Source organism: Eurosta solidaginis, chromosome 4, assembly GCF_040869045.1.
Source record: "Eurosta solidaginis isolate ZX-2024a chromosome 4, ASM4086904v1, whole genome shotgun sequence".
In the NCBI taxonomy this organism is placed as follows: Eukaryota; Metazoa; Arthropoda; class Insecta; order Diptera; family Tephritidae; genus Eurosta; species Eurosta solidaginis.
The window spans coordinates 226,225,622-226,250,984 of NC_090322.1; the positions used below are offsets into that span (position 1 = coordinate 226,225,622).

The 25,363-nt window shown below is 46.5% G+C and overlaps 1 protein-coding gene across 1 annotated transcript in view; it reads left to right on the plus strand.

The window, feature by feature from the left end:
- Positions 1-25,363, plus strand: part of LOC137249116 (uncharacterized) — a 266,841-nt gene that overhangs the window by 66,132 nt on the left and 175,346 nt on the right. The gene's annotated exons all lie outside the window — the stretch shown is intronic.

Below are 25,363 nucleotides of genomic sequence, written 5' to 3' on the forward strand. Positions count from 1 at the left end.
TGTTCCTAGCGGGCGGGGAGCTCCCCCCTTTTCAAACATATAGTAGTAGATCCTTCTAGACTATTGGCTATATGCATACCAAATTTCGTACAAATCCGTCCAGCCGTTCTTGCGTGATTGAGTCACAAAGACAAACGTCTGGACAAATATACAAACATCCAAACTTTCCCATTTATAATATACTAGCCTTTACCCGCGGCCCCGTCCGCAAGGAGAAAATAAAATATATGTGCTATTCACGTTAGCCTGCTTATCAAGTTGTCTGTTTAAAAATTTTTTCTGTCAATGTATTTTATTTTTTAATACATTAAAAAAAAAGAACTAACTGAGCTGATGGGCACGCTTACATGAATAGAACAATACACTTTTTTCGAATTAAAAAAAATACATTTTGTTTCTAAGTTAAATTAATTGATATGACAGGGGTGAAAGAATTACTACTCATAGAACAAAGGAGTGAAACTACAATTAGCTAAAACCAAAAAGAAGTTTTTAAATGAAAGCAGTGTTGCTTTTTCGGGTATTTAGTTGGTTAAAATATTACAAAAATTTTAATTATAGTTGTAATAGTTCGTTACAGGATTCATTTAAAAGTAGAACGAAAAAGCTGTGATATATTAAAGATAAAACATACCGAATTTTAATTACGAATAATTTGCCGTAAATCCACGGCCATGTGTGCTGAATTACCGGTTTCGAAGAGACCTAAAATGATCCCGGAAGTGTCCCTAAATGACACCAAATAGTCACGAAATGATGCCGACGGGATCCTGGACAAATCTCGAAAACTATCCAGAAATGATGCCGGAGGGTCCCAAAATAATCCCGAAGTAGTCACGAAAAGTGCCGAAATGACCCTGACGGGATCCCGGACGGATCCCGAAAACCATCCAGATTTGATTCCTGAACGGTCCGCAAATGATCCCGATATAGTCCGAAAAAACTCTGACGGGATCCCGGACAAATCCCGAAAATCGCCCAGAAATTATCCCGGAGGAGTCCCAAAATGATTCCGAAATAGTAGTCACGAAAAAGGCCCGAAATGACCCTGACGGGATCCCGAAAACCATCCAGAAATGACTCTGGAGGGATCCCCAAATGATCCCGGAAAAGTCCACAAACCATCCAGAATTGATCTCTGAAGGTTCCGCAAATGATCCCGAAATAGTCCCGAAAGTCACGAAAAACTCAGACCCATCCCGAAAATCATGAAGAAATTATCCTGGAAGGGTCCCAAAATTACCCCGAAATAACTCCGACGGGATCCCGGACAAATCCCGAAAATCATCCAGAACTGAGCTCTGAAACGTCCGCAAATAATCCAGAAATAGTCCGGAAAAGTCCCGAAAAAACTCCGTCGGGATCCCGGACAGATCCCGAAAATCACCCAGAAATTATGCCGGAGGGGTCCCAAAATGATTCCGAAATAGTCCCGAAAAAGTCCCGAAATGACCTTGAGGGGATCCCAGACCGATACCGAAAATCATCCAGAATTGATCTCTAAAGGGTCCGCAATTTATCCCAGATAAATTCGCGAAAAAACTACGAAGGGATCCCGAACAGATCCCGAAAACCATCTAGAATTGATACCGGCAGGTACCCCAAATGATGCCGAAATAGTCCCGAAATGACATCGACGGAATCCCGGACGGATCCCGAAAACCATCCAGAAATGATGCCGGAGGAGACCCCAAATGATCCCGCTAAAGACCCAAAATGACCCCGACAGGGTCCCGGACGGATCCCGTAAACCATCCAGAAATGATGCCGGAAGAGACCCCAAATGATCCCGCAAAAGTCCCAAAATGACCCCGACAGGATCCTGGACGGATCCCGTAAACCATCCAGAAATGATGTCGGAAGAGACCCCAAATGATCCCGCAAAAGTCCCAAAATGACCCCGACAGGATCCCGGACGGATCCCGAAAACCATCCAGAAATGATGCCGGGAGAGACCCCAAATGATCCCGCAAAAGTCCCAAAATGACTCTGACAGGATCCCGGACGGATCCCGTAAAGCATCCAGAAATGATGCCGAAAGAGACCCCAAATGATCCCGCAAAAGTCCCAAAATGACCCCGACAGGATCCCGGACGGATCCCGTAAACCATCCAGAAATGATGCCGGAGGAGACCCCAAATGATCCCGCTAAAGTCCCAAAATGACCCGACAGGGTCCCGGACGGATCCCGTAAACCATCCAGAAATGATGCCGGAAGAGACCCCAAATGATCCCGCTAAAGTCCCAAAATGACCCCGACAGGATCCCGGGCGGATCCCGTAAACCATTCAGAAATGATGCCGGAGGAGACCCCAAATGATCCCGCTAAAGTCCCAAAATGACCCCGACAGGGTCCCGGACGGATCCCGTAAACCATCCAGAAATGATGCCGGAAGAGACCCCAAATGATCCCGCAAAAGTCCCAAAATGACCCCGAAAGGATCCCGGACGGATCCCGTAAACCATCCAGAAATGATGCCGGAAGAGACCCCAAATGATCCCGCAAAAGTCCCAAAATGACGCCGACGGGATCCCGGACGGATCCCGTAAACCATCCAGAAATGATGCCGGAAGAGATCCCAAATTATCCCGCAAAAGTCCCAAAAGGACCCCGACAGGATCCCGGACGGATCCCGTAAACCATCCAGAAATGATGCCGGAAGAGACCCCAAATGATCCCCCAAAAGTTCCAAAATGACCCCGACAGGATCCCGGACGGATCCCGAAAACCATCTAGAAATGATGCCGGAAGAGACCCCAAATGATCCCGCCAAGGTCCCAAAATGACCCCGACAGGATCCCGGACGGATCCCGAAAACCATCCAGAAATGATGCCGGAGGAGACCCCAAATGATCCCGCTAAAGTCCCAAAATGACCCCGACAGGGTCCCGGACGGATCCCGTAAACCATCTAGAAATGATGCCGGAAGAGACCCCAAATGATCTCGCAAAAGTCCCAAAATGACCCCGACAGGATCCGGGACGGATCTCGTAAACCATCCAGAAATGATGCCGGAAGAGACCCCAAATGATCCCGCAAAAGTCCCAAAATGACCCCGACAGGATCCCGGACGGATCCTGAAAACCATCCAGAAATGATGCCGGGAGAGACCCCAAATGATCCCGCAAAAGTCCCAAAATGACCCCGACAGGATCCCGGACGGATCCCGTAAACCATCCAGAAATGATGCCGGAAGAGAACCCAAATGATCCCGCAAAAGGCCCAAAATGACCCCGACAGGATCCCGGACGGATCCCGTAAACCATCCAGAAATGATGCCGGAAGAGACCCCAAATGATCCCGCAAATGTCCCAAAATGACCCCGACAGGATCCCGGACGGATCCCGAAAACCATACAGAAATGATGCCGGAAGAGACCCCAAATGATCCCGCAAAAGTCTCAAAATGACCCCGACAGGATCCCGGACGGATCCTGTAAACCATCCAGAAATGATGCCGGAAGAAACCCCAAATGATCCCGCAAAAGTCCCAAAATGACCCCGACAGGATCCCGGACGGATCCCGAAAACCATCCAGAAATGATGCCGGAAGAGACCCCAAATGATCCCGCAAAAGTCCCAAAATGACCCCGACAGGATCCCGGACGGATCCCGAAAACCATCCAGAAATGATGCCGGAATTGACCCCAAATGGTCCCGAAATGACACCGACGGGATCCCGGACGGATACCGAAAACCATCCAGAAATGATGCCGGCAGGTACCCCAAATTATCCCGAAATAGTCCCGAAATGACCCTGACGGGATCGCGGACGGATTCCGAAAACCATCCAGAAATGATGCCGATAAGGTCCCCAAATGATCCTGTATTAGTCGAGAAAAAATTCCGAAATGACTCCGACGGGATCCCGGACGGATCCCGAAAGCCATCTAGAATTGATACCGGAAGGTACCCCAAATGATGCCGAAATAGTCCCGAAATGACATCGACGGGATACCGGACGGATCCCGAAAACCATCCAGAAATGATGTCGGAGGAGACCCCAAATGATCCCGCTAAAGACCCAAAATGACCCCGACAGGGTCCCGGACGGATCCCGTAAACCATCCAGAAATGATGCCGGAAGAGACCCCAAATGATCCCGCAAAAGTCCCAAAATGACCCCGACAGGATACCGGACGGATCCCGTAAACCATCCAGAAATGATGTCGGAGGAGACCCCAAATGATCCCGCAAAAGTCCCAAAATGACCCCGACAGGATCCCGGACGGATCCCGTAAACCATCCAGAAATGATGCCGGAGGAGACCCCAAATGATCCCGCTAAAGTCCCAAAATGACCCGACAGGGTCCCGGACGGATCCCGTAAACCATCCAGAAATGATGCCAGAAGAGACCCCAAATGATCCCGCAAAAGTCCCAAAATGACGCCGACGGGATCCCGGACGGATCCCTAAAACCATCCAGGAATGATTACGGAAAGGACCCAAACTGACCCCGAAAAAGTCCCGTAATGATCCCGGAAACCATCAAGAATTTATCTCTCGAAGGTACGCAAATGATCCCGAAAGTACCCCGACGGGATCCCGGACGGATCCCGAAAACCGTCCAGAAATGATGCCGGAAGGGTCCCCAAATGATCGCGAAATAGTCCCGAAATGATTCAGGAATAGTCCCGAAAATGTCCCAAAATAACCCCGACGGGATCCCGGACGGATCCCGAAAACTACACAGAAATGATCTTGGAAGGGTCCCAAAATGATCCCGAAATAGTCCCGAAAAAGTCCCGAAATTACCCCGGCGTAATCCCGGACCGATCCCGAAAACCATCCAGAAATGATCCCGGAGGGTCTCGATATGACCCTTACGGGATTACAAATAAGGTGAAGCTAATTATAAAACCGTGTTAATAAGGCAGCAGGCGCATTAGAGCGAATAAAAAGTTACATAGAAACATACAGGTAAAGCTAATAAAAGCGTGCTAATAAAAACAATTGATGGAGGGCGGATGGCGGGAGTAGAGGAGAGGACCACTGATCGTTCCTCGAAAATTGTCTAGATCTCGTTCTGTATGTACCAGATACCAAAAACTATTGATTTAGGATAAAATTTATATTGAGTTATAACAATTTATAGATTTTACATCAGAGGGGGAGATAAAGGGGGTGGGCGGGCGGAGGATGTCACTGCTTACTTTGTAAGCCCTCGACTTATTTGACCCCTTGAGTCTGTGATATTGGTGAAGACCAGTATACGTAAAGTTATAATGTGTAAAAATTATTGAAAAATAATTTCTCGAAGGGGTCGTGGGACCCCCACCCCTCTTTCCATGTTCGAAAAAAATTTCGCTAGTAGACTACTGTCTGTGTCCCAAATTTCATCAAAATCCGTGTAGCCATTCTGGCGTGATTCAGTCGCAAAGACGAAAAAATATAATAATTAAATTATAACTGTTCCTAGGGGGCGGGGACCACGCCCCTTTTCAAAAATATATAGTTAGTAGATCCTTCTAGACTATTGGCTATATGTGTGCAAAATTTCATCCAAATCGGTCCAGCCGTTCTTGCGTGATTGAGTCACAAAGACAAACGTCTGGACAAACATCCAAACATCCAAACATCCAAACATCTTCACATCCAAACTTTGCCATTTATAATATAACTAGCCTTTACCCGCGGCCCCGTCCGCAAGGAGAAAATAAAATATATGTGCTATTCGCGTTAGCCTGTTTATCAAGTTGTCTGTTTAAAAATTTTTTCTGTCAATGTATTTTATTTTTTAATACAGTAAAAAAAAAAAACTAACTGAGCTGATGGGCACGCTTACATGAATAGTACAATACACTTTTTTCGAATTAAAAAAAATACATTTTGTTTCTAAGTTAAATTAATTGATATGACAGGGGTGAAATAATTACTACTCATAGAACAAAGGAGTGAAACTACAATTAGCTAAAACCAAAAAGAAGTTTTTAAATAAAAGTAGTGTTGCTTTTTCGGGTATTTAGTTGGTTAAAATATTACAAAAATTTTAATTATAGTTGTAATAGTTCGTTACAGGATTCATTTAAAAATAGAACGAAAAAGCTGTGATATATTAACGATAAAACATACCGAATTTTAATTACGAATAATTTGCCGTAAATCCACGGCCATGTGTGCTGAATTACCGGTTTCGAAGAGACCTAAAATGATCCCGGAAGTGTCCCTAAATGACACCAAATAGTCACGAAATGATGCCGACGGGATCCTGGACAAATCTCGAAAACTATCCAGAAATGATGCCGGAAGGGTCCCAAAATAATCCCGAAGTAGTCACGAAAAGTCCCGAAATGACCCTGACGGGATCCCGGACGGATCCCGAAAACCATCCAGATTTGATTCCTGAACGGTCCACAAATGATCCCGAAAATCGCCCAGAAATTATCCCGGAGGAGTCCCAAAATGATTCCGAAATAGTAGTCACGAAAAAGGCCCGAAATGACCCTGACGGGATCCCGAAAACCATCCAGAAATGACTCTGAAGGGATCCCCAAATGATCCCGGAAAAGTCCACAAACCATCCAGAATTGATCTCTGAAGGTTCCGCAAATGATCCCGAAATAGTCCCGAAAGTCACGAAAAACTCAGAACCATACCGAAAATCATGAAGAAATTATCCTGGAAGGGTCCCAAAATTACCCCGAAATAACTCCGACGGGATCCCGGACAGATCCCGAAAATCATCCAGAACTGAGCTCTGAAACGTCCGCAAATAATCCAGAAATAGTCCGGAAAAAGTCCCGAAAAAACTCCGTCGGGATCCCGGACAGATCCCGAAAATCCCCCAGAAATTTTGCCGGAGGGGTCCCAAAATGATTCCGAGATAGTCCCGAAAAAGTCCCGAAATGACCTTGAGGGGATCCCAGACCGATACCGAAAACCATCCAGAATTGATCTCTAAAGGGTCCGCAATTTATCCCAGATAAAGTCGCGAAAAAACTACGAATGGATCCCGAACAGATACCGAAAATCATAGAGAAATTATCCCGGAAGGGTCCCAAAATGATCCCGAAATAGTCCCGAAAAGGCGCGAAATAACCCTGACGGGATCCCGGACGGATCCCGAAAACCACCCAGAAATGATCTTTAAGGGCAACTGACCCCGAAATAGTCGTGAAAGTCCCGAAATTACCCCGACGGGATCCCGAAAACCATCCAGAAATTAGCCCTGAAGGATCCCCAAATGATCCAAGAACAGTCTCGAAATTCGCTGACATTTTCCCGAAAAAGTAAAAAAATAAACCCGACGGGATCTCGGACGGATCCCGAAAACGATCCAGAAATGATGCCGGAAGGGACCCCAAATGATCCCGAAAAATTCCCGAAATTCCCCCGATGGGATCCCGGACGGATCCCGGATCATCCAGAAATGATGCCGGTTGGTACCCCAAAATGATCCCGAAATAGGCCAAAAATGACCCCGTCGGGATCCCGGACGGATCCCCAAAAGTATACAGAAATGATGCTGGAAGGTGAAATGATCCCCTTAAAGAAAGATGAAAAATAAAATGATCCCCTTATAGTTCCGAAATGATCCTGACGGGATTCCCGACGGATCCCGGAAACTATCCAGAAATGATGCCGGAAAGGTTCCCAAGTTATCCCCAAATAGTCCCGAAATTACCCTGACGGTATCCCGGACGGATCACGAAAACCATCCGGAAATGATGGCGAAAGGGTCCCCAAATGATCCCGCATTAGTCGCGGGTTCCGAAATGACCCCCTGACGGGATACCCTGACGGTATCCCGGACGGATACCAAAAACCATCTAGAAAAGTGGCCGGAGGATACCCCAAATGATCCCGAAAAAGTCCTGAAATGATCCAGACGGGATCCCGGACGAATCCCGAAAACTATCCATCTAGGTACCCCAAATGATCCCGAAATAGTCCCGAAATTACCCCGCCGGGATCACGGGCGAATCACGAAAAAGTCCTGAAATGACCCCGACGGGATCCCGTACAGATCCCGAAAATCATCCAGAAATGATGAAGGTAGGTACCCAAATGATCCCGAAATAGTCCCGAAATGATCCCGGACGGATCCCGAAAACCAACCAGAAATGATGCCGGTAGGTACCCCAAATGGTCCCGATATGACCCCGTCGGGATCCCGAACGGATCCCTAAAACTATCCAGAAATGATGCCGGAAAGGTCCCCAAATAACCTCCTAATAGTCCCGAAATTACGCCGACGGAATCCCGGACGGATCCGGAAACTATCCAGAAATGATGCCGGAGGAGACCCCAAATGATCCCGCTAAAGTCCCAAAAAGACCCCGACAGGATCCCGGACGGATCCCGTAAACCATCCAGAAATGATGCCGGTAGGTACCCCAAATGGTCCCGATATGACCCCGTCGGGATCCCGAACGGATCCCTAAAACTATCCAGAAATGATGCCGAAAGGGTCCCCAAATTATCCTGTATTAGTCGAGAAAAAGTTCCGAAATGACTCCAACGTGATCCCGGACGGATCCCGAAAACCATCTAGAAATGATGCCGGAAGAGACCCCAAATGATCCCGCAAAAGTCCGAAAATGACCCCAACAGGATCCCGGACGGATCCCGAAAACCATACAGAAATGATGCCGGAAGAGACCCCAAATGATCCCGCAAAAGTCTCAAAATGACCCCGACAGGATCCCGGACGGATCCTGTAAACCATCCAGAAATGATGCCCGAAGAGACCCCAAATGATCTCGCAAAAGTCCCAAAATGACCCCGACAGGATCCCGGACGGATCCCGAAAACCATCCAGAAATGATGCCGGGAGAGACCCCAAATGATCCCGCAAAAGTTCCAAAATGACCCCGACAGGATCCCGGACGGATCCCGTAAGCCATCCAGAAATGATGCCGGAGGAGACCCCAAATGATCCCGCTAAAGTTCCAAAATGACCCCGACAGGGTCCCGGACGGATCCCGAAAACCATACAGAAATGATGCCGGAAGAGACCTCAAATGATCTCGCAAAAGTCCCAAAATGACCCCGACAGGATCCCGGACGGATCTCGTAAACCATCCAGAAATGATGCCGGAAGAGATCCCAAATGATCCCGCAAAAGTCCCAAAATGACCCCGACAGGATCCCGGAGGGATCCCGAAAGCCATCCAGAAATGATGCCGGGAGAGACCCCAAATGATCCCGAAAAAGTCCCAAAATGAGCCCGACAGGATCCCGGACGGATCCCGAAAACCATCCAGAAATGATGCCGGAATGGACCCCAAATGGTCCCAAAATGGCACCGACGGGATCCCGGACAGATACCGAAAACCATCCCGAAATGATGCCGGCAGGTACCCCAAATTATCCCAAAATAGTCCCGAAATGACCCTGACGGGATCGCGGACGGATTCCGAAAACCATCCAGAAATGATGCCGATAGGGTCCCCAAATGATCCTGTATTAGTCGAGAAAAAATTCCGAAATGACTCCGACGGAAGCCCGGACGGATCCCGAAAACCATCTAGAATTGATACCGGAAGGTACCCCAAATGATGCCGAAATAGTCCCGAAATGACATCGACGGGATCCCGGACGGATCCCGAAAACCATCCAGAAATGATGCCGGAGGAGACCCCAAATGATCCCGCTAAAGTCCCAAAATGACCCCGACAGGGTCCCCGACGGATCCCGTAAACCATCCAGAAATGATGCCGGAAGAGACCCCAAATGATCCCGCAAAAGTCCCAAAATGACCCCGACAGGATCCCGGACGGATCCCGTAAACCATCCAGAAATGATGCCGGAAGAGACCCCAAATGATCCCGCAAAAGTCCCAAAATGACCCCGACAGGATCCCGGACGGATCCCGTAAACCATCCAGAAATGATGCCGGAAGAGACCCCAAATGATCCCGCAAAAGTCCCAAAATGACCCCGACAGGATCCCGGACGGATCCCGTATACCATCCAGAAATGATGCCGGAGGAGACCCCAAATGATCCCGCAAAAGTCTCAAAATGACCCCGACAGGATCCCGGACGGATCCCGAACACCATCCAGAAATAATGCTGGAAGAGACCCCAAATGATCCCGCAAAAGTCCCAAAATGACCCCGACAGGATCCCGGACGGATCCCGTAAACCATACAGAAATGATGCCGGAAGAGACCCCAAATGATCCCGCAAAAGTCCCAAAATGACGCCGACGGGATCCCGGATGGATCCCGAAAACCATCTAGAAATGATGCCGGAAGGTACCCCAAATGATGCCGTAATAGTCCCGAAATGACATCGACGGGATCCCGGACGGATCCCGAAAACCATCCAGAAATGATGCCGGAAGAGACCCCAAATGATCCCGCAAAAGTCCCAAAATAACCCCGACAGGATCCCGGACGGATCCCGAAAACCATCCAGAAATGATGCCGGAATGGACCCCAAATGGTCCCGAAATGACACCGACGGGATCCCGGACGGATCCCGAAAACCATCCAGAAATGATGCCGGAAGAGACCCCAAATGATCCCGCAAAAGTCCCAAAATGACCCCGACAGGATCCCGGACGGATCCCGGAAACCTTCCAGAAATGATGCCGGAATGGACCCCAAATGGTTCCGAAATGACACCGACGGGATCCCGGACGGATCCCGTAAACCATCCAGAAATGATGCCGGAAGATACCCCTAATGATCCCGAAATAACCCCGAAATGGTCCCGACGGGATCCCGGACGGATCCCTAAAACCATCCAGGAATGATTACGGAAAGGACCCAAACTGACCCCGAAAAAGTCCCGTAATGATCCCGGAAACCATCAAGAATTTATCTCTCGAAGGTACGCAAATGATCCCGAAAGTACCCCGACGGGATCCCGGACGGATCCCGAAAACTATCCAGAAATGATGCCGGAAGGGTCCCCAAATGATCGCGAAATAGTCCTGAAATGATTCCAGAATAGTCCCGAAAATGTCCCAAAATAACCCCGACGGGATCCCGGACGGATCCCGAAAACTATACAGAAATGATCCCGGAAGGGTCCCAAAATGATCCCGAAATAGTCCCGAAAAAGTCCCGAAATTACCCCGGCGTAATCCCGGACCGATCCCGAAAACCATCCAGAAATGATCCCGGAGGGTCTCGATATGACCCTTACGAGATTACAAATAAGGTGAAGCTAATTATAAAACCATGTTAATAAGGCAGCAGGCGCATTGGAGCGAATAAAAAGTTACATAGAAACATACAGGTAAAGCTAATAAAAGCGTGCTAATAAAAACAATTGATGGAGGGCGGATGGCGGTAGTAGAGGAGAGGACCACTGATCGTTCCTCCAAAATTGTCTAGATCTCGTTCTGTATGTACCAGATACCAAAAACTATTGATTTAGGAGAAAATTTATATTGAGTTATAGCAATTTATAGATTTTACACCAGAGGGGGAGATAAAAGAGGGGGCGGGCGGGCGGAGGGTGTCACTGCTTACTTTGTAAGCCCTCGACTTATTTGACCCCTTGAGTCTGTGATATTGGTGAAGGCCAGTATACGTAAAGTTATAATGTGTAAAAATTATGAAAAATAATTTCTCGAAGGGGCGGTGGGACCCCCACCCCTCTTTCCATGTTCGAAAAAAATTTCGCTAGTAGACTACTGTCTGTGTCCCAAATTTCATCAAAATCCGTGTAGCCATTCTGGCGTGATTCAGTCGCAAAGACGAAAAAATATAATAATTAAATTATAACTGTTCCTAGGGGGCGGGGACCACGCCCCGTTTGAAAAATATATAGCTAGTAGATCCTTCTAGACTACTGGCTATATGTGTGCAAAAGTTCATCCAAATCGGTCCAGCCGTTCTTGCGTTATTGAGTCACAAAGACAAACGTCTGGACAAACATCCAAACATCCAAACATCTTAACATCCAAACTTTCCCATTTATAATATACTAGCCTTTACCCGCGGCCCCGTCCGCAAGGAGAAAATGAAATATGTGGGCTATTCACGTTAGCCTGCTTATAAAGTTATCTGTTTAAAATTTTTTTCTGTCTAATGCATTTTATTTTTGTAATTGAGTAAAAAAAAGAACTTTATGAGCTGATAACCTGATAGGATCCCAAAATGATAACGAAATTATCCAGAAAAAGCCACGAAATGACCCCGACGCTATCGCGGACGGATCCCAAAAACCATCCAGAAACGCCCCGGAGTGGTTCCCGAAGTAGTCCCAAAAAAACCCGAAATGACAACGACACGATTCTAGACTTATCCAGATAACCACACAGACATGATGCCTGAAGGGTACCAAATTGATCCCGAAATAGTCCCGAAAAAGTTCCGAAATTACCCTGACGGGCTTCCGGACGGAACTCAGAAACCATCCAGAAAATATCCAGGAAAGGTCCCTAAATTATCCCGACTAACTCCAGAAAAAGTTCCGAAATGGCTCCGAGGGGATCCACGATAGATCGCGAAAACCATACAGAAATGATTCCGGAAGGATTCCAAAATGATCCCGAAATAGTCCGGAATTGACCCAGATGGGATCCCGCACAGATCCAGAAATGATCCCGGAAGGGTGCAAAAACTATCCCGGAAAAGTAACAAAAAATCCCGAAATGGCTCCTACGGCATCCCGGACGGATCCAGAAATGACCTCGGAAGGGTCTCCAAATGATCCCAAAATGGTCCCGAAATGACCCTGATGGATCCGGCAAACCATCAAGAAATTATGCCGAAAGGGTCCCAAAATGATCCCAAAATAATACAGAAAAAGTCACGAAACGACCCCTAGAGGATCCCCAAATGATCCCGTATTAGCCCCGAAAAGGTCCCGAAATAACCCCGACGGGATCCTGGACAAATCCCGAAAACCATCCAGAAATGATGCCGGAAGGAATCCCAAATGATTCCGTAAAAGTCCCGCATTGATTCCGACGGGATCCCGAACGGATACCGAAAATCATCCAGAAGTGATGCCGGAAAGGTCCTCAAATGATCACCTAATAGTCCCGAAATGACCCTTAAGGGGTAATGGACGGATCCCATAAACCCTCCAGAAATGATCCCGATATATTCCCGAAGAAGTCCCGAAATGACCCTGACGGGATCTCGAACGCACCCCTAAATGACCCTGACGGGATCCCGGACAGATCCCGAAATCCATCCAGAAATGATCTTGGGAGGGACCCCAAATGATCCCGAAAAAGTCCCGCAATGATTCCGAGGGGATCCTGATCGGATACCGATAACCATCCAGAAGTGATGCCGGAAAGGTCCTCAAATGATCACCTAATACCAAAATGACCCTGACGGCATCCCGGACTGATCCCAAAATCCATCCAGAAATGATCTTGGGAAGGTCCCAAAATTATCCCGAAATAGTCTCGGAAAAGTTCAGAAATTACCCTGACGGGTTCCCGGACGAATCCTGAAAGCCAACTCTAAATGATCCCGAAAAAGTCCCGAAATGACCCTGACTGGACCCCGAAAGGATCCCGAAAACTATCCAGAAATGATGCCGGAAATGTCCTCAAATGATCACCTAATAGTTCCGAAAAGACCCTGACGGGATCCCGAACGGATCCCGACAACTATCTAGAAATGATGCCGAAAGGGCCCGCAAATGATACCGTATTAGTCGAGAAAAAGTCCCGAAATGAACCCGACGGGATGCCGGACGAATCCCAAAAACCAGCCAGAAATGATGCCGGAAGGGACACCAAATGATCCCGAAAAAGTCCCGCAATAATTCCGACGGGATCCTGAGCGGATACCGAAAACCATCCAGAAGTGATTCCGAAAAGGTCCTCAAATGATCACCTAATAGTCCCAAAATGACCCTGACGGCATCCCGGACAGATCCCGAAATCCATCCAGAAATGATCTTGGGAGGGTCCCAAAATTATCCCGAAATAGTCTGGGAAAAGTCCAGAAATTACCCTGACGGATACCGGACGAATCCTGAAAACCAATCTTAAATGATGCCGAAAAAGTCCCGAAATGACCCTGATGGGACCCGGAAAAGATCCCGAAAACTAACCAGAAATGATGCCGAAAAGGTCCTCAAATGATCTCCCAATAGTTCCGAAAAGACCCTGACGGGATCCCGAACGGATCCCGACAACTATCCAGAAATGATACCGAAAGGGCCCGCAAATGATCCCGTATTAGTCGAGAAAAAGTCCCGAGATGACCCCGACGGGATGCCGGACGAATCCCAAAAACCATCCAGAAATGATTTTGGAAGGGACCCCAATGATCCCGAAAAAGTCCCGCAATTATTCCGACGGGAATCTGAACGGATACCGAAAACCATCCAGAAGTGATGCCGGAACGGTCCTCAAATGCTCACCTAATAGTCCCAAAATGACCCTGAGGGCATCCCGGACAAATCCCGAAATCCATCCAGAAATGATCTTGGGAAGGTCCCAAAATGATCCCGAAATAGTCTCGGAAAAGTCCAGAAATTACCCTGACGGGTTCCCGGACGAATCCTGAAAGCCATCCTTAAATGATCCCGAAAAAGCCCCGAAATGACCCTGACGGGATCCCGAAAGGATTCCAAAAACTATCCAGAAATGATGCCGGAAAGGTCCTCAAATGATCCCCTAATAGTTCCGAAATGACCCGGACGAATCCCAAAAACCATCCAGAAATGATGCCGGTAGGTATCCCAAATGATCCCGAAATAATCCCGAAATGACCTCGTCGGCATCCCGGATGGATACCGAAAATTATCCAGAAATGATGCCGGAAAGGTCCACAAATTATCCCCTAATAGTCCCGAAATTACCCTGATGGGATCCCGGACGGATCCCGAAAACCATCCAGAAATGATGCCGGAAGAGCCCCCAAATGATCCCGAAAAAGTCCCCAAATGACCCCGACGAGATCCCGCACGGATCCCGAAAACCATCCAGAAATGATGCCGGAAGAGCCCCAAATGATCCCGAAAAAGTCCCCAAATGACCCCGACATACTCCAGAAAAGGTTCCGAAATGGCTCCGAGGGAATCAACGACGGATCGCGAAAACCATACAGAAATGATTCCGGAAGGATCCCAAAATGATCCCGAAATAGTCCGGAAATGACCCAGATGGGATCCCGCACAGATCCAGAAATGATCCCGGAAGGGTCCAAAAACTATCCCGGAAAAGTAACAAAAAATCCCGAAATGGCTCCTACGGCATCCCGGACGGATCCAGAAATGATCTCGGAAGGGTCCCCAAATGATCCCAAAATGGTCCCGAAATGACCCTGATGGATCCGGCAAACCATCAAGAAATTATGCCGGAAGGGTCCCCAAATGATCCCGAAATAAAACAGAAAAAGTCACGAAACGACCTCTAGAGGATCCCCAAATGATCCCGTATTAGCCCCAAAAAAGTCCCAAAATGACCCTGACGGGATCCCGAAAGGATTCCGAAAACAATACAGAAATGATGCCGGAAAGGTCCTCAAATGATCCCCTAATAGTCCCGAAATGACCGTGACGGGATCCCGACAACTATCCAGAAATGATGCCGAAAGGGTCCGCAAATGATCCCGTATTAGTCGAAAAAAAGTCCCGAAAGGACTACGACGGGATCCCGGACGAATCCCAAAAACCATCCAGAAATGATGCCGGTAGGTATCCCAAATGATCCCGAAATAGTCCCGAAATGACCTCGTCGGCATCCCGGACGGATCCCGAAAATTATCCAGAAATGATGCCGGAAAGGTTCCCAAATGATCCCCTAATAGTCCCGAAATTACCCTAATGGGATCCCGGACGGATCCCGAAAACCATTCAGAAATGATGCCGAAAGGGTTCCCAAATGATCCCGTATTAGTCGCGAAAAAGTCCCGAAATGACCCCGACGGGATCCCGGACGGATCCCGAAAACCATCCAGAAATGATGCCGAAAGGGTTCCCAAATGATCCCGTATTAGTCGCGAAAAAGTCCCGAAATGACCCCGACGGGATCCCGGACGGATCCCGAAAACCATCTAGAAATGATGCCGGATGAGCCCCAAAATGATCCCGAAAAAGTCCCCAAATGACCCCGACGAGATCCCGGACGGATCCCGAAAACCATTCAGAAATGATGCCGGAAGAGCCCCCAAATGATCCCGAAAAAGTCCCCAAATGACGCCGACGATATCCCGGACGGATCCCGAAAACCATCCAGAAATGATGCCGGAAGAGCCCTCAAATGATCCCGAAAAAGTCCCCATATGACCCCGACGAGATTCCGCACGGATCCCGAAAACCATCCAGAAATGATGCCGGAAGGGTCCCCAAATGATCGCGAAATAGTCCCGAAATGATTCCGGAATAGTCCCGAAAATGTTCCAAAATAACCCCGACGGGATCCCGGACGGATCCCGTAAACTATACAGAAATGATCCCGGAAGGGTCCCAAAATGATCCCGAAATAGTCCCGAAAAAGTCCCGAAATTACCCCGGCGTAATCCCGGACCGATCCCGAAAACCATCCAGAAATGATCCCGGAAGGGTCTCGATATGACCCTTACGGGATTACAAATAAAGTGAAGCTAATTATAAAACCATGTTAATAAGGCAGCAGTCGCATTGGAGCGAATAAAAAGTTAGATAGAAACATACAGGTAAAGCTAATAAAAGCGTGCTAATAAAAACAATTGATGGAGGGCGGATGGCGGGAGTAGAGGAGAGGACCACTGATCGTTCCTCCAAAATTGTCTAGATCTCGTTCTGTATGTACCAGATACCAAAAACTATTGATTTAGGAGAAAATTTAGATTCAGTTATAACAATTTATGGATTTTACACCAGAGGGGGAGATAAAGGGGGGCGGGCGGAGGGTGTCACTGCTTACTTTGTAAGCCCTCGACTTATTTGACCCCTTGAGTCTGTGATATTGGTGAAGGCCAGTATACGTAAAGTTATAATGTGTAAAAATTATGAAAAATAATTTCTCGAAGGGTCGTGGGACCCCCACCCCTCTTTCCATGTTCGAAAAAAATTTCGCTAGTAGACTACTGTCTGTGTCCCAAATTTCATCAAAATCCGTGTAGCCATTCTGGCGTGATTCAGTCGCAAAGACGAAAAAATATAATAATTAAATTATAACTGTTCCTAGGGGGCGGGGACCACGCCCCTTTTGAAAAATATATAGCTAGTAGATCCTTCTAGACTATTGGCTATATGTGTGCAAAATTTCATCCAAATCGGTCCAGCCGTTCTTGCGTTATTGAGTCACAAAGACAAACGTCTGGACAAACATCCAAACATCCAAACATCCAAACATCCAAACATCCAAACATCCAAACATCCAAACATCTAAACATCCAAACATCCAAACATCCAAACATCTTAACATCCAAACTTTGCCCTTTATAATATATATTAGATACTAGCCTTTACCCGCGGCCCCGTCCGCAAGGAGAAAATGAAATATGTGGGCTATTCACGTTAGCCTGCTTATAAAGTTATCTGTTTAAAATTTTTTTCTGTCTAATGCATTTTATTTTTGTAATTGAGTAAAAAAAAGAACTTTATGAGCTGATAACCTGATAGGATCCCAAAATGATAACGAAATTATCCAGAAAAAGCCACGAAATGACCCCGACGCTATCGCGGACGGATCCCAAAAACCATCCAGAAACGCCCCGGAGTGGTTCCCGAAGTAGTCCCAAAAAAACCCGAAATGACAACGACACGATTCTAGACTTATCCAGATAACCACACAGACATGATGCCTGAAGGGTACCAAATTGATCCCGAAATAGTCCCGAAAAAGTTCCGAAATTACCCTGACGGGCTTCCGGACGGAACTCAGAAACCATCCAGAAAATATCCAGGAAAGGTCCCTAAATTATCCCGACTAACTCCAGAAAAAGTTCCGAAATGGCTCCGAGGGGATCCACGATAGATCGCGAAAACCATACAGAAATGATTCCGGAAGGATTCCAAAATGATCCCGAAATAGTCCGGAATTGACCCAGATGGGATCCCGCACAGATCCAGAAATGATCCCGGAAGGGTGCAAAAACTATCCCGGAAAAGTAACAAAAAATCCCGAAATGGCTCCTACGGCATCCCGGACGGATCCAGAAATGACCTCGGAAGGGTCTCCAAATGATCCCAAAATGGTCCCGAAATGACCCTGATGGATCCGGCAAACCATCAAGAAATTATGCCGAAAGGGTCCCAAAATGATCCCAAAATAATACAGAAAAAGTCACGAAACGACCCCTAGAGGATCCCCAAATGATCCCGTATTAGCCCCGAAAAGGTCCCGAAATAACCCCGACGGGATCCTGGACAAATCCCGAAAACCATCCAGAAATGATGCCGGAAGGAATCCCAAATGATTCCGTAAAAGTCCCGCATTGATTCCGACGGGATCCCGAACGGATACCGAAAATCATCCAGAAGTGATGCCGGAAAGGTCCTCAAATGATCACCTAATAGTCCCGAAATGACCCTTAAGGGGTAATGGACGGATCCCATAAACCCTCCAGAAATGATCCCGATATATTCCCGAAGAAGTCCCGAAATGACCCTGACGGGATCTCGAACGCACCCCTAAATGACCCTGACGGGATCCCGGACAGATCCCGAAATCCATCCAGAAATGATCTTGGGAGGGACCCCAAATGATCCCGAAAAAGTCCCGCAATGATTCCGAGGGGATCCTGATCGGATACCGATAACCATCCAGAAGTGATGCCGGAAAGGTCCTCAAATGATCACCTAATACCAAAATGACCCTGACGGCATCCCGGACTGATCCCAAAATCCATCCAGAAATGATCTTGGGAAGGTCCCAAAATTATCCCGAAATAGTCTCGGAAAAGTTCAGAAATTACCCTGACGGGTTCCCGGACGAATCCTGAAAGCCAACTCTAAATGATCCCGAAAAAGTCCCGAAATGACCCTGACTGGACCCCGAAAGGATCCCGAAAACTATCCAGAAATGATGCCGGAAATGTCCTCAAATGATCACCTAATAGTTCCGAAAAGACCCTGACGGGATCCCGAACGGATCCCGACAACTATCTAGAAATGATGCCGAAAGGGCCCGCAAATGATACCGTATTAGTCGAGAAAAAGTCCCGAAATGAACCCGACGGGATGCCGGACGAATCCCAAAAACCAGCCAGAAATGATGCCGGAAGGGACACCAAATGATCCCGAAAAAGTCCCGCAATAATTCCGACGGGATCCTGAGCGGATACCGAAAACCATCCAGAAGTGATTCCGAAAAGGTCCTCAAATGATCACCTAATAGTCCCAAAATGACCCTGACGGCATCCCGGACAGATCCCGAAATCCATCCAGAAATGATCTTGGGAGGGTCCCAAAATTATCCCGAAATAGTCTGGGAAAAGTCCAGAAATTACCCTGACGGATACCGGACGAATCCTGAAAACCAATCTTAAATGATGCCGAAAAAGTCCCGAAATGACCCTGATGGGACCCGGAAAAGATCCCGAAAACTAACCAGAAATGATGCCGAAAAGGTCCTCAAATGATCTCCCAATAGTTCCGAAAAGACCCTGACGGGATCCCGAACGGATCCCGACAACTATCCAGAAATGATACCGAAAGGGCCCGCAAATGATCCCGTATTAGTCGAGAAAAAGTCCCGAGATGACCCCGACGGGATGCCGGACGAATCCCAAAAACCATCCAGAAATGATTTTGGAAGGGACCCCAATGATCCCGAAAAAGTCCCGCAATTATTCCGACGGGAATCTGAACGGATACCGAAAACCATCCAGAAGTGATGCCGGAACGGTCCTCAAATGCTCACCTAATAGTCCCAAAATGACCCTGAGGGCATCCCGGACAAATCCCGAAATCCATCCAGAAATGATCTTGGGAAGGTCCCAAAATGATCCCGAAATAGTCTCGGAAAAGTCCAGAAATTACCCTGACGGGTTCCCGGACGAATCCTGAAAGCCATCCTTAAATGATCCCGAAAAAGCCCCGAAATGACCCTGACGGGATCCCGAAAGGATTCCAAAAACTATCCAGAAATGATGCCGGAAAGGTCCTCAAATGATCCCCTAATAGTTCCGAAATGACCCGGACGAATCCCAAAAACCATCCAGAAATGATGCCGGTAGGTATCCCAAATGATCCCGAAATAATCCCGAAATGACCTCGTCGGCATCCCGGATGGATACCGAAAATTATCCAGAAATGATGCCGGAAAGGTCCACAAATTATCCCCTAATAGTCCCGAAATTACCCTGATGGGATCCCGGACGGATCCCGAAAACCATCCAGAAATGATGCCGGAAGAGCCCCCAAATGATCCCGAAAAAGTCCCCAAATGACCCCGACGAGATCCCGCACGGATCCCGAAAACCATCCAGAAATGATGCCGGAAGAGCCCCAAATGATCCCGAAAAAGTCCCCAAATGACCCCGACATACTCCAGAAAAGGTTCCGAAATGGCTCCGAGGGAATCAACGACGGATCGCGAAAACCATACAGAAATGATTCCGGAAGGATCCCAAAATGATCCCGAAATAGTCCGGAAATGACCCAGATGGGATCCCGCACAGATCCAGAAATGATCCCGGAAGGGTCCAAAAACTATCCCGGAAAAGTAACAAAAAATCCCGAAATGGCTCCTACGGCATCCCGGACGGATCCAGAAATGATCTCGGAAGGGTCCCCAAATGATCCCAAAATGGTCCCGAAATGACCCTGATGGATCCGGCAAACCATCAAGAAATTATGCCGGAAGGGTCCCCAAATGATCCCGAAATAAAACAGAAAAAGTCACGAAACGACCTCTAGAGGATCCCCAAATGATCCCGTATTAGCCCCAAAAAAGTCCCAAAATGACCCTGACGGGATCCCGAAAGGATTCCGAAAACAATACAGAAATGATGCCGGAAAGGTCCTCAAATGATCCCCTAATAGTCCCGAAATGACCGTGACGGGATCCCGACAACTATCCAGAAATGATGCCGAAAGGGTCCGCAAATGATCCCGTATTAGTCGAAAAAAAGTCCCGAAAGGACTACGACGGGATCCCGGACGAATCCCAAAAACCATCCAGAAATGATGCCGGTAGGTATCCCAAATGATCCCGAAATAGTCCCGAAATGACCTCGTCGGCATCCCGGACGGATCCCGAAAATTATCCAGAAATGATGCCGGAAAGGTTCCCAAATGATCCCCTAATAGTCCCGAAATTACCCTAATGGGATCCCGGACGGATCCCGAAAACCATTCAGAAATGATGCCGAAAGGGTTCCCAAATGATCCCGTATTAGTCGCGAAAAAGTCCCGAAATGACCCCGACGGGATCCCGGACGGATCCCGAAAACCATCCAGAAATGATGCCGAAAGGGTTCCCAAATGATCCCGTATTAGTCGCGAAAAAGTCCCGAAATGACCCCGACGGGATCCCGGACGGATCCCGAAAACCATCTAGAAATGATGCCGGATGAGCCCCAAAATGATCCCGAAAAAGTCCCCAAATGACCCCGACGAGATCCCGGACGGATCCCGAAAACCATTCAGAAATGATGCCGGAAGAGCCCCCAAATGATCCCGAAAAAGTCCCCAAATGACGCCGACGATATCCCGGACGGATCCCGAAAACCATCCAGAAATGATGCCGGAAGAGCCCTCAAATGATCCCGAAAAAGTCCCCATATGACCCCGACGAGATTCCGCACGGATCCCGAAAACCATCCAGAAATGATGCCGGAAGGGTCCCCAAATGATCGCGAAATAGTCCCGAAATGATTCCGGAATAGTCCCGAAAATGTTCCAAAATAACCCCGACGGGATCCCGGACGGATCCCGTAAACTATACAGAAATGATCCCGGAAGGGTCCCAAAATGATCCCGAAATAGTCCCGAAAAAGTCCCGAAATTACCCCGGCGTAATCCCGGACCGATCCCGAAAACCATCCAGAAATGATCCCGGAAGGGTCTCGATATGACCCTTACGGGATTACAAATAAAGTGAAGCTAATTATAAAACCATGTTAATAAGGCAGCAGTCGCATTGGAGCGAATAAAAAGTTAGATAGAAACATACAGGTAAAGCTAATAAAAGCGTGCTAATAAAAACAATTGATGGAGGGCGGATGGCGGGAGTAGAGGAGAGGACCACTGATCGTTCCTCCAAAATTGTCTAGATCTCGTTCTGTATGTACCAGATACCAAAAACTATTGATTTAGGAGAAAATTTAGATTCAGTTATAACAATTTATGGATTTTACACCAGAGGGGGAGATAAAGGGGGGCGGGCGGAGGGTGTCACTGCTTACTTTGTAAGCCCTCGACTTATTTGACCCCTTGAGTCTGTGATATTGGTGAAGGCCAGTATACGTAAAGTTATAATGTGTAAAAATTATGAAAAATAATTTCTCGAAGGGTCGTGGGACCCCCACCCCTCTTTCCATGTTCGAAAAAAATTTCGCTAGTAGACTACTGTCTGTGTCCCAAATTTCATCAAAATCCGTGTAGCCATTCTGGCGTGATTCAGTCGCAAAGACGAAAAAATATAATAATTAAATTATAACTGTTCCTAGGGGGCGGGGACCACGCCCCTTTTGAAAAATATATAGCTAGTAGATCCTTCTAGACTATTGGCTATATGTGTGCAAAATTTCATCCAAATCGGTCCAGCCGTTCTTGCGTTATTGAGTCACAAAGACAAACGTCTGGACAAACATCCAAACATCCAAACATCCAAACATCCAAACATCCAAACATCCAAACATCCAAACATCTAAACATCCAAACATCCAAACATCCAAACATCTTAACATCCAAACTTTGCCCTTTATAATATATATTAGATTAGATATAGCCTTTACCCGCGGCCCCGTCCGCAAGGAGAAAATAAAATATATGTGCTATTCACGTTAGCCTGCTTATCAAGTTGTCTGTTTAAAAATTTTTTCTGTCAATGTATTTTATTTTTTAATACAGTAAAAAATAAAATTAAAGAAAAAAAAACTTTTTTAAAAATAAGCTTTTATTATTTTGGTTAATAAAATTAACTAAAAAGTAAACAATAAATTTACTCTAAAGAAATATAACACTTTATAAGTTCATTGTAAGCTTAAACGATAATTAGGCTTTTTCGTCTGCGACAAAAAAATTCTATATTGTACATAATTATATATTTTTAACATTAAAACTTTACACCTAAATTATTAAATCTTACAGTTTATATCACAGTCCTAATTGTTCTAATAAAAAACGTGTTAAATTTTGATGGTATAATTAAGAACATTTAGGATCTCCTTTTCTTGCTATCGCAATGTAACACGCTTTTATTAGAACAATTAGGACTGTGATATAAACTGTAAGATTTAATAATTTAGGTGTAAAGTTTTAATGTTAAAAATATATAATTATGTACAATATAGAATTTTTTTGTCGCAGACGAAAAAGCCTAATTATCGTTTAAGCTTACAATGAACTTATAAAGTGTTATATTTCTTTAGAGTAAATTTATTGTTAATTTTTAGTTAATTTTATTAACCAAAATAATAAAAGCTTATTTTTAACAAGTAAGGAAGGCTAAGTTCGGGTGTAACCGAACATTACATACTCAGTTGAGAGCTATGGAGACAAAATAAGGAAAATCACCATGTAGGAAAATGAACCTAGGGTAACCCTGGAATGTGGTTGTATGACATGTGTATCAAATGGAAGGTATTAAAGAGTATTTTAAGAGAGAGTAGGCCATAGTTCTATGGATGGACGCCATTTAGGGATATCGCCATAAAGGTGGACCAGGGCTGACTCTAGAATGTGTTTGAACGATATGGGTATCAAATGAAAGGTGATAATGAGTATTTTAAAAGGGAATGGGCTTTAGTTCTATAGGTGAACGACTTTTCGAGAAATCCCCATGAAGGTGGACCAGGGGTGACTCTAGAATATGTTTGTACGATATGGGTATCAAATGAAAGCTGTTAATGACTATTTTGAAAAGGAGTGATCCTTAGTTCCCTAGGTGGACGCCGTTTCGAGATATCGCCATAAAGATGGACCAGGGGTGTCTCTAGTTGTACGATATGGGAATCAAATGAAAGGTGTTACTGAGCGTTTTAAGAGGGAGTGGGCATTAGGTCTATAGGTGGACGCCTTTTCGAAATGTCGCCATTAGGGTGGGCCAGGGGTGACTCTAGAAGGTGTTTGTACGATATGGGTGTCAAACGAAAGGTGTTACTGAGCATTTTAAGAGGGAGTGGGCATTAGGTCCATAGGTGGACGCCTTTTCGAGATATCGCCATTAGGGTGGGCCAGGGGTGACTCTAGAATGTTTGTACGATATGGGTATCAAACGAAAGGTGTTACTGAGCATTTTAAGAGGGAATAGCCATTAGGTCTATAGGTGGACACCTTTTCGAGATATCGCCATTAGGGTGGGCCAGGGGTGACTCTAGAATGTTTTTACGATATGGGTATCAAACGAAAGGTGTTACTGAGCATTTTAAGAGGGAGTGGGCACTAGGTCTATAGGTGGACGCCTTTTCGAGATATCGCCATTAGGGTGGGCCAGGGGTAACTCTAGAATGTTTGTACGATATGGGTATCAAACGAAAGGTGTTACTGAGCATTTTAAGAGAAAGTGGGCATTAGGTCTATAGGTGGGCGCCTTTTCGAGATATCGCCATTAGGGTGGGCCAGGGTGACTCTAGAATGTGTTTGTACGATATGGGTATCAAATGAAAGGTGGTAATGAGTATTTTAAAAGGGAGTAATCCTCAGTTCTATAGGTGGACGCCTTTTCGAGATATCGCCATAAAGGTTGACCAAGGGTGACTCTAGAATGTTTGTACGATATGGGTATCAAACGAAAGGTGTTACTGAGCATTTTAAGAGGGAGTGGGCATTAGGTCTATAGGTGGACGCCTTTTCGAGATATCGCCATTAGGGTGGGCCAGGGGTGACTCTAGAATGTTTGTACGATATGGGTATCAAACGAAAGGTGTTACTGAGCATTTTAAGACGGAGTGGGCATTAGGTCTATAGGTGGACGCCTTTTCGAGATATCGCCATTAGGGTGGGCCAGGGGTGACTCTAGAATGTTTGTACGATATGGGTATCAAAGGAAAGGTGTTACTGAGCATTTTAAGAGGGAGTGGACATTAGGTCTATAGGTGGACGCCTTTTCGAGATATCGCCATTAGGGTGGACCAGGGTTGACTCTAGAATGTGTTTGTACGATATGGATATCAAATTAAAGGTATTGATGAGGGTTTTAAAAGCAAGTGGCCCTTAGATGTATATGTGAAGGCGTTCTCGCGATATCGACCAAATGTGGATCAGGTGATCCAGAAAATCATCTGTCGGGTACTGCTAATTTATTTATATATTCAATAACACTAACAGTATTCCTGCCAAGATTCCAAGGGCTGTTGATTTCGCCTTGTAGAACTTTTTCATTTTCTTCTACTTAA